Source organism: Lolium rigidum, chromosome 7 (assembly GCF_022539505.1).
Source record: "Lolium rigidum isolate FL_2022 chromosome 7, APGP_CSIRO_Lrig_0.1, whole genome shotgun sequence".
Lineage (NCBI taxonomy): Eukaryota > Viridiplantae > Streptophyta > Magnoliopsida > Poales > Poaceae > Lolium > Lolium rigidum.
The window spans coordinates 354,977,175-354,988,228 of NC_061514.1; positions in this window are offsets into that span (position 1 = coordinate 354,977,175).

Sequence of the window (11,054 nt, forward strand, 5' to 3'; positions counted from 1 at the left end):
CGATCAACAGCGGCTTAATTAGTTTATATACCTCGGTGATAACTACAGTTCGGGAGCCATTATGATGATCTTGTTCCTCACCGGCGCCACTAGGATCTTCTTCCTCAATATTCTCCGCTCCCTCACCGGAGTCATTCAAATAAGTTGCGGTGACATCGTCACCGCCATCATCTGGAATAACGTCGTCGTCGCGATCATCCAGTACCGTTTGCTATGAGGTTCTCCATGAAACTTTCTTGAAATTCATCTCTGTCCATGCTTTCTACAACGACCTGCAAGCTATACATAGGAACCATCATATGATCAAATTAAGGATAATGCAGAAAACTGAAAATGGAATTACATATGTAGTTCTTAACTAAGGATCGATAATATAGTGCTGAAAGCAGATAGTGCGATTACATGCATACATAGATCGGGTTCATGTTTATTTAACCCTAATACATATCAATCACTACTACAACCACTCAACCGCGCGAGACCGGGTCCTAGAGGGCGCGAGACCGGGTCCTGAGCCGCGGCGGAGTGTACCCCCAAAGCCACGGAACAACAACGGGAGCATAGCTAACATGAGATCCCTGCATAACGCTCCATCCGGTCCTATACATGTTGTCTAACGCGTACATGTAACGGCGAACGTGCTGGTCCTCCGCTTCAATGTGCTGAGCTACCTCCTCCGGCGGGGCCGGCTCCCTCTGAAACGACCGTGGCCCATAAGACCTCCACCAAAGAATATCCGGGTCGACAACGGGACCCGGATTCCGCACCAAGGTGCGCGACCCGGAAGCTAAGACCTCCCAGTGCCACCCCGGCGGAGCCCAGTCCCGGACCTCCCCCATCTGCTCCATCTCCTCTAGAAGAGTCAGACCACGGCGCGGCGGCTGTCGCGGCATCGTAGCTACAAAAACAAATCATATATGTACTAATATAAATAAAAAACATGATATTGTGCTAAATAAAAAACTTCACTACTTTTGTACTAACGCCGCGTTCCACGACCCCGGATCGATCGATCCGGATCGGGGGTCGGGAACGACAGCGGGAGCGGTAGCGGGAATTGAATGACCCTGTTTTGGGGGCGTCGGCAGGGGCGCCGGCAGTACCGGCACCGCCACGGACTCGGCGCTCCTCCCCGCTCGCTCTTTCTCTATTTCGCGACCCTAAGTCTATGTCGCGGTGGCACCGCTACGGACTCGGCACCGCCACGGTCTAAGTCGTCGGCGCGCGCGGGGGGCGGCGCCGACATAAATGAATCTATTTTGTTAATTTTTTTCTAATTAATAACTACACTAATTTAAATCAAACTAACTATTTCTAATTTACATCAAATTATGTACTAATTTACAAATTATGTACTAATTTACAAATCATCTATTTTGTAACTACACTACACTAATTTACACTAATTTAAATCAAATTATGTAACTACACTATTTTGTAACTACACTACACTACTTTACACTATTTTGTAACTACACTACACTACACTAATTTACACTAATTTTTTTCTAATTAATAACTACACTAATTTAAATCAAATTTGTAACTAAACTAATTAATCTAACATATATAAAAACAAAAAAAAAAGAAAAAATTGAAACTATGCCGTGGCCGGCGCCGCCGGTCGGCCGGCCGGAGGAGGGAGAGGAGGGAGGCGCCATACCTGCGCGCGCGGTGGCGGCGGAGGTCGACGGTGAGGAGGCGGAGGCGAGCGGTGGCGGCGGCCGGCGGTCGAGGAGGCGCCGCGGCGGGCCGGGCGCGCGGCCAACGCGTGCGCGCGCGCGGGAGAGAGAGGAGGGCGGCGGACGGCGCGGGTGGCGGCGGCGGTGGCGATGGCGCGCGGGAGGGCGGCGGCGATGACGAAGCGGCCGGCGGCGATTTCGGCAGCCTGGCGGCACAACTGCTTCGTCTCCGCGGGATTGATCTCCGCGGAGATGAAGTGTTTTCTTTTATACTGCCCCCCCCCTTTGGTCCCGGTTTGTATTACAAACCGGGTCCAAAGGCCCCCCTTTGGTCCCGGTTTGTAATACAAACCGGGTCCAAAGTCCACTTTTTTAAAAAAGTTTCATTCCCGCCTTATTTCAAATGAAGGTCTTTTTTGCTGTGTTTTCGCTGCGCGCGCAAAAAAGGCCTTTAGTCCCGGTTTGTAATACAAACCGGGTCCAAAGTCCACTTTTTTAAAAAAGTTTCATTCCCGCCTTATTTCAAATGAAAAAAAAGCCACCGCACTGCGACACGTGTCCACCCCCGCCGCGCCATGCATGTACGCGGCCACCGCCACCGCCGCCGCCGCCACCGCCGTGTGCTGGCCACCGTCACCGCCGTGTGCGGCCACCGTCACCACCGTGTGCCGGCCACCGCCACCGCCGTGTGCGGCCACCGCCACCGCCGTGTACTGGCCACCGCCGCCGTGCCACACGTGTCCCTTCCCCGTGCCACGTGTCCCTCCGCCGTGCCACACGTGTCGCTTACCCGTCGACGCCGTCATGTACTGGCCACCGCCGCCACCGCCGTGTACTGGCCACCGCCGCCACCGCCACCGCCGTGTACTGGCCACCGCCACCACCGTCACCGCAGTGTACTGGCCACATGTGTCCACCGCCGCCACCGCCACCACCGTGCCACACGTGTCCACCGCCGCCGCCGCATGTGCCGGCCACCGCCACCGCCTTGTCTCGGCAACCGTCACCGCCGTGTACTGGCCACCACCGCCGTGTACTGGCCACCACCGTCGTGTACTGGCCACCGTCACCGCCACCGCCGTGTACTAGCCACCGTCACCGCCGTGTACTGGCCACCGTCACCGCCGTGTGCTTGGCCACCGCCACCGCCGTGCACCGGCCACCGCCGCCGTGCCACACGTGTCCCTTCCCCGTGCCACGTGTCCCTCCGCCGTGCAACACGTGTCGCTTACCCGTCGACGCCGTCATGTGCGGCCACCGCCGCCACCGCCACCTCGCGTGTACTGGCCACCGCCGCCACCGCCACCGCCGTGTGCGGCCACCGCCACCACCGTCACCGCGGTGTGCGGCCACATGTGTCCACCGCCGCCACCGCCACCACCGTGCCACACGTGTCCACCGCCGCCGCCGCCATGTGCTGGCCACCGCCACGCCTTGTCCGGCAACCGTCACCGCCGTGTACGCGGCCACCACCGCCGTGTGCGGCCACCACCGTCGTGTGCGGCCACCATCACCGCCACCGCCGTGTACCGGCCACCGTCACCGCCGTGTACTGGCCACCGTCACCGCCGTGTAATGGCCACCGTCACCGCCGTGTACTGGCCACCGCCGCCGTGCCACACGTGTCTCTTCCCCGTGCCACGTGTCCCTCCGCCGTGCCACACGTGTCGCTTACCCGTCGACGCAGTCGTGCGACGTGTAGCCAACGCTTCCACGTGCCTCGCCCCGCAGACGCCGGCGTGCGACGTGTGTGGCCGTGGCTTACACGTGCCATGCCCCGCGTGCGCTATATAGAGCGACGAGTGCGGGCGCAACCACACGTCGCCACCGCCTCCGCTCATTCATCTCCGGGATGCCTCCACGTCATCGAGGGCGTCCGGTTTCCGTGGCGTTCGAGTGCGTCCGAGCGGTAGGTTCACCGCCAAGATACGCGCCGGCGGCTTCCGCCTCACCCTCGGCACGTACAACACGCCGGAGCTGGCGGCGCGCGCTTACGACGCGGCGGCGTGGCACTTTCGGCGGCCAGGGCGAGACATGAACTTCCCGGATGTTGAATCGCTAGAGGAGGCGGAGTTCCTCGCGCCGCCGCCGTGCCTCGTCGACGACGAGGAGCGTCACCGGCACCGGCAGGTGCAGCGCAGGATCGCCATCGCCGAGCGCGACGAGCAGTTGATGCGCCAGTGGAGGGCGCAGTTCCCCAACGATGCCGACAACACCGACGCGTTCTTTGCTAACCTTAGGGCACAACGCAGCTCCGACGGGCGCCACCGTCGGGCCGTCGCCGCCTTCGAGCTCGAGAACCCGAATACAACTTGGACCGAAAACGACCCTCGGTGGGAGGACATTTGGACGGAAACAACCTCCCGACGATGAGTAGAGACTAGACTAGTAATTTATCTATTTTATTGTAATTTCAATAAAGTCGTTGTCGGTTCTATTAGTTTAAATTTAGTTTATAAAGTCGATGTCGGTTGGTTTTGTTCAATAAAGTGGTTGACACGAAATTTATTACGATTGAACTGAAATTAAAGTACGAAGCTCCTCGGAGAAAAGTTTCCCGCCACATACATGGAATTAAAGTACAGAGCTCAACTGAAAATTAATTAAGATACATCGCCGGATTCGATCTGTTCTAGTCATTCGGTCATACTCGTGCCTAGCCCTATAGTACTCGCCATCTGTAGTCGTCGTAGTCGCCGTCATCATCGTCGTTGGCATCGGGGTCGCGGTAGTCGTCGAACCTCGACGGGAGAGCACGCGTGGGCTGGGACCGAGGGTAGCGCGAGCGGGGGCCACGGTAGGCCATGACGCCCTGGAGAGTCCGGCCGCACCACCACAGCCGACGGCCGGCCTCGTTGAAGTTCGAAGGAGGCGGGCCGCCCTCCTCGTGCTCGGCGAGCGCCCTCTCACGCCGATTGATGAAGAAGCTTTCCCAAGTCGGGGCTGTAGTCGGGATGCCACGCGGGGATTCCTCCGCTGCTCCGGCGTGAGCTCGAGTAGTAGTGGTTCGTGATGGCCATGTCGCGCGCCACACCTAGAGGGACAGGAGGGACCGGTACCCCTCCGACGCTCGGCAACCAGCCGGTAGGGACGCGGTAGCCCGGCGGGCGGGGGTAGTTCGACGCGCAAAGCGCCTCCGCCTCCCGGAGGGTTAGAGATACGATGGAAGCCATGTGACCTGGTGATGAGGTTTGCAGATATGAGTCTAGATGTGATATGTAAATGGAGGCCAAGCCAACATATATATAGTGAAAAAAAGGCGGGAGGACGGAGGCGGGAAGCGATGGAAAGCGCGGGAAGAAAAATAGGCGGGAACGCGGTGGCGCCAAAACTGTCGGTGGGATAAGGACGTGTGGGTAACCTTTAGTCCCGGCTGGTGGGTACAACCGGGACTAAAGATCCTTTTTGTGTCATCTAACAAAGCTGTCGGGGGATAAGGACGTGTGGGTAACCTTTAGTCCCGGCCGGTGGGTACAACCGGGACTAAAGATGTCGGCGAGGATAAGAACGCATGGGTGGACGCACTTTGCTCGATGAGATAAAGCATGTAGCGCACGACGCCCTGTCGAAGGAACAAGACAAAGTAGAAGAGGTGCCGTGCCTATAAAAGGAGCATCGATACGCCTTGCCAAGCGGATCAACAAGCCAAGCGAGTTTCATTCCCATGGATGAAGGGAAGGGTTGGGAAATCTCCCGTGGCGCAGCTTCTCGAAGATGTCGTTGGTGCACACGCCCTACGACATCTTCGGAAGCTCACTTCTCGGAATTTTTCCCTCGCAAGCCCCTAAGCGACTACATCTCATCTAACGGTGTTGGGGAAAGGGTTGGGAAATCTCCCGTGGCGCGGTTTCTCGAAGATGTCGTTGGTGCACACGCCCTACGGCATCTTCGAAGCTGCGCGTTGGAATTCCTCTCCTGCAAGCCCCCGAACGACTACATCTCATCTAACAGTGTTGGGGAAAGGGTTGGGAAATCTCCCGTGGCGCAGTTTCTCGAAGATGTCGTTGGTGCACACGCCCTACGGCATCTTCAGAAACTGCGCCTTGGAATTTTTTCCTGCAAGCTCCTGAACGACTACATCTCATCTAACCGTGTTGGGGAAAGGGTTGGGAAATCTCCCGTGGCGCATTTTCTCGAAGATGTCGTTGGTGCACACGCCCTACGGCATCTTCGAAGCCGTGCCTTGGAATTTTTTCCTGCAAGCCCCTGAACGACTACATCTCATCTAACAGTGTTGGGGAAAGGGTTGGGAAATCTCCCGTGGCGCATCTCCACTTTTCATATCTTACATACAATTAAATGATTACACAAAAATAAATGGGAAATTGATTGCCATGTTGAGATACTCATTTGTGCCATGGAGCATCTTCATCATTTAATCTTCTTCGGCCTTAACCATGGAGCATCTTCATCATTTAACTTGATGCTTGGATCAATGTTCACTCGAAGGGTGGAATTTCATCAAACTTATTACAATCTTCGACATGTCTGTCTTGTCCTCCACTCCCACGATGTTTCTTTTTCCAGAAAGAACTATGTGGCGCTTTGGCTCATCGTTTGATGTATTTGTTTCCTTATGTTTCCTTTTTCTTGGTTTGCTAGACATATCCTTCACATAAAAAACCTGGGCTACATCCTTGGCTAGGACGAATGGTTCGTCTCTATACCCAAGATTGTTGAGATCCACTGTTGTCATTCCATACAACTTGTCTACCTGAACCCCGCCTCCTGTTTTGTTGACCCATTTGCACCTAAACAAAGGGACCTTAAAAGAAGGTCCATACTCAAGTTCCCATATGTCCTCTATGTAACCATAATATGTGTCATTTGGGCCTTCATTCATTATTGCATCAAAGCGGACACCATTGTTTTGGTTGGTGCTCTTTTTATCTTGGGCGATCGTGTAAAATGTATTCCCATTTATCTCGTACCCTTGGAAAGTCACTACGGTCGAAGATGGTGTCCGGGCCGGCAAGTACAACTGATCTTCAATATCTTCGTTATTCAGGAGATGTTTTTGCAACCAACCGCCGAAAGTCGACATGTGTTCACGTCTAATCCAATCGTTCGACCGCCCCGGGTTCACGGGAGCGTAGAAAGTTCTTGTGGTCACCGATATACGGAGCCACCATGGTGGAACTTTGTAGAACTGTGTAGTGTGCTTGAGTCAAAGAAATCCCGTCCCTACATATCATTGATTTCCTTCCTAGCGTGCCTTTTCCACTTAGTCTCCCTTCATGCCGCGATTCAGGAACACCAATCGGCTTAAGGTCGGGAATAAAGTCAACACGGAATTCAATGACCTCCTCCTGTTCCATAGCCCTTGGAGATGCTTCCTTCGGCCTAGCACGGTTATGAACATATTTCTTCAAGACTCCCATGAACCTCTCGAAGGGGAACATATTGTGTAGAAACACAGGACCGAGAATGGAAATCTCATCGACCGGGTGAACGAGGAGATGTGTCATAATATTGAAGAAGGATGGTGGGAACACCAGCTCAAAACTAACGAGACATTGGACCACATCATTCCGCAACCTCGGTAGAATTTACGGATTTATTACCTTCGAGAAATTGCATTGAGGAATGCACATAGCTTCACAATGGGCGGTCGAACATTTTCCGGTAGAAGCCCCCTCAATGCAATCGGAAGCAAGCTGTGTCATTATCACGTGACAGTCATGAGACTTCGGGTTACTGGAATGTTTTCTTCTCCATATTTATTATTCCCTTTATATTGGAGGAGAAGCCGGACGGGACCTTGATACTGCTGCGAGACATTCAAAAAATATTTCCTTCTCTGCTTTTGTAAGAGCGTAGCTGGATAAATGACGTCCTTTAACTCTCTCATGCAGCTTTTTGGGGTCTTTCCAACGTTGCTGGTCCTCCTGTGCTTCTGGTGTATCTTTTGTCTTCCCGTACACGCCAAGAAAGCCTAGCAGGTTAACGCAAAGATTCTTCGTCACGTGCATCACATCGATTGAAGAGCGGACCTCTAAGACTTTCCAATATTCTAGCTCCCAAAAAATAGATTTCTTCTTCCACATGGGCGCGTGTCCGGCATCGTCATTCGGAACGGACCGTCCGCCAGGACCCTTTCCAAATATTACATCTAGATCCTTGACCATACCAAATATATCAACACCATCACGATGGGGAGGCTTCCTCCGGTGATCAGCCTCACCGTTGTAATGCTTGCCTTTCTTTCTTACGGGATGGGTAGTCATAAGAAATCGACGATGCCCCAGGTACACGACCTTCTGAACTTTTTCCAAATAATCACCTTCGAGCTCATGTAAACAGTGCGTGCATGCATTGTTTCCCTTGTTTGACTGTCCTGAAATGTTACCAAGAGCAGGCGAGTCATTGATGGTTACGAAAAGCATCACTCTTAGGTCAAATTCCTCCTGCTTGTGCTCGTCCCACACACGTACACCTGCTAGGGACCACAGCTGTAGAAGTTCTTCGACTAATGGCTTCGGTACACATCAATGTCGTTCCCGGGTTGCTTCGGGCCTTGTATGAGCACCGGCATCATAATGAACTTCCGCCTCATGCACAACCAAGGAGGAAGGTTATATATACAAAGAGTCACGGGCCGAGTGCTATGGCTGCAGCTCTGCTCTCCAAAAGGATTCATGCCATCCGTACTTAGACCAAACCTTAAGTTCCTTGCATCCTGTGCAAAGTTTGGGAACTCTCTATCGATTTTTCTCCATTGGGATCCATCGGCGGGGTGCCTCAACATCACGTCTTTCTTACGGTCTTCTTTGTGCCATCGCAACAACCTAGCGTGCTCTTTATTTACGAACAAGCGTTTCAGCCGTGGTATTATAGGAGCATACCACATAACCTTGGCGAGAACCCTCTTCTTGGGGCGCTCGCCCTCAACATCACCGAGGGTCATCTCGTCGATCTTATACCGCAATGCAGTGCACACCGGACATGCATCCAAATTCTCGTACTCACCGCGGTAGAGGATGCAGTCATTAATGCATGCATGTATCTTTTGCACATCTAATCCTAGAGGCCAGACAATATTCTTCGGTTCGTACGTACTGGCGGGCAATTCGTTACCCCTTGGAAGCTTCCTCTTAATTATTGTCAGCAACTTTCCAAATCCTGAGTCAGTGACACCGTTCTACTGCCTTCCATTGCAACAATTCCGGCGTGCTTGCCTAGCTTTTATGGCCATCTTCGCAAGTTGGGTATAACAATTTGTTGTGATCTTCTATCATCTTGTCGAAGGCCAACCTTTCCTTTTCAGTTTCACATTCTCTCCTTGCATCGAGCAATGGCCCGACCAAGATCATCATCGAGCGGGCTCATCCGGTGCCTCTTGATCTTCTACTTCATTGTCTTCATTGCCTTCTGCGGTATCATCGTATTCAGGGAAATTGGGATAACCGTCATCATCCTCTTCCTCTTCTTCATTGTCTTCCATCATAACCCCTCTTTCTCCGGTGCTTGGTCCAACAATAGTAGCTGGGCATGAAACCGGATCGCAGAAGGTGGCTGTGAAAGAGACTCGAGTGAGCGTAATTTACGGTATTCTTGCGGTTCACACATGGACAATACATGAAGCCACCATGTTTGTTTGCCTCCGCCACGGCCATAAAATTATCCGGGCCCGAAGTGAACTCGTCAAACCGTCGGTCAATGTACATCCATTGCCGATTCATCCGCATGATATAATTTAGCTGATCAAAACCATTACGGAACATCACGATGTATATATACACATGCATTTTATCAATTACGGATGAAAAGGATAAAGTTGTTAACCTCGATGAAGAAGAAAAAAACAAGTTAAGTGTGGCTTGATTTGTGTAAACTCAAGTGGCAAATCCTCTTAAGCATTTCATCAAACACCTCTTGTGCATGTGAAGAAGAGAGGAGAGCAATACACCCCTCTTGTGAAGAAAGTGAAAAAATGGCCAAGTGTGGCACACACTTGGGCGAGGAGCAAGGTAATATAGCCGGATTGGGGATCTTGTCCCGGTTTGTAACACAAACCGGGTCCGGAGGGTGGGGCTTTGGACCCGGTTTGTAATACAAACCGGGACTAAAGGTTTCCCACGCCCGACACGGCCTGCCGCGCCCTGCCGTGGACCCTTTAGTCCCGGTTTGTAATACAAACCGGGTCCAAAGGCCACTCATCGGACAAGCTCCGGCGGGTGGGGTCGTCCTGGGCAGAAACGAACCGGGACCAATGCCACCATTGGACCCGGTTTGGTTCAGCACTGGGACATTTGCTTGGGACCAAAGGCCTCTTCTCCACTAGTGGGGGAGATGCATATCGGACGTCTAGGACGTCTAAAAGTAGTCATGCGCGTTCGTTTGCATCGTGCGCGAACATATTTTGACCGCGCATCCGTTGGCTTCTGGGTATGCTCCCAGCAGGGCGACCCATTTTTGTTTTTCAATAATATTTAAAAAGCATAATGTGCTACAGTCGATACAAGTCCTAGGCTACTTTCTGCCCAACGGCCCGACCCCGTCGTTACGTTCCTCCCTTGTCTGCTTCTCCGTCGCCCGCCATGCGGCCGCTAGAGCTCGGTGCACCGCCGCGTCCTCTAGCAGGCGCTGCCGCAGCGTTTCGTTCGTGCCATCCTCGGCCTTTTTAAGCGTCTTGAAGGAGTTGACTAACGCCCTCTGCTCCGTCGCCCTCTCCTCCGGGGTAGGCGCATCAGGGACATCGGATGACCATGAGATGTTGGAGGAATCGTCCTCTGCGGCGGTCACCTCCCTGCGGTGTTCCATCTCGGTGTCGAACGCCGCGTGGGCCGCCCGCTCCTCCTCTGCTTCCAGCTCTGCATCAACCATGAACTTTGTGTCCCTGGCCGCGTCGAGGACATTGTCGCTGCTTTCGCCGTCCTCTAACTCCTCGTCGGAGCTCTCGACTGGGGGAGGTGGAGTCGGAGGTGGAGGCGCGGTAGCCTGGCCGCGGCCGGCGATGCTCATGGCAAAGGTGGAGGTTGTGCGGCGGCGGTGGTACGGTGGAGGCTATGCGGCGGCTAGGGTTTTTTGTGGGAGGAGACGAGATGCGCACGCCCTTGTTTATATAGGCCGGAGGCAGGCGACGGCCGCGGTACGCGTGGCATCGCTATTACTTCGTGCGCAGAGGTAGGCGGCGGCCGCACGCCACGCGAGGCATCGCCATTACTTCGTGCGCAGAGGTAGGTGTTGGGGGTATACTTTATGGGTATATCAACGACATGGCCTGGATCCGGCAAACCCGGGTGGCCCACAGGTGGTGATGTGGCATGCGGCACATCGGGCGGCCCAGTTGCTGTAGATCATGATGGATGAAGTCCAGCCCAGGGGCAAGGAGCCGGATCCCAACCGACCTACGAAGGAGGCCAGATCCGT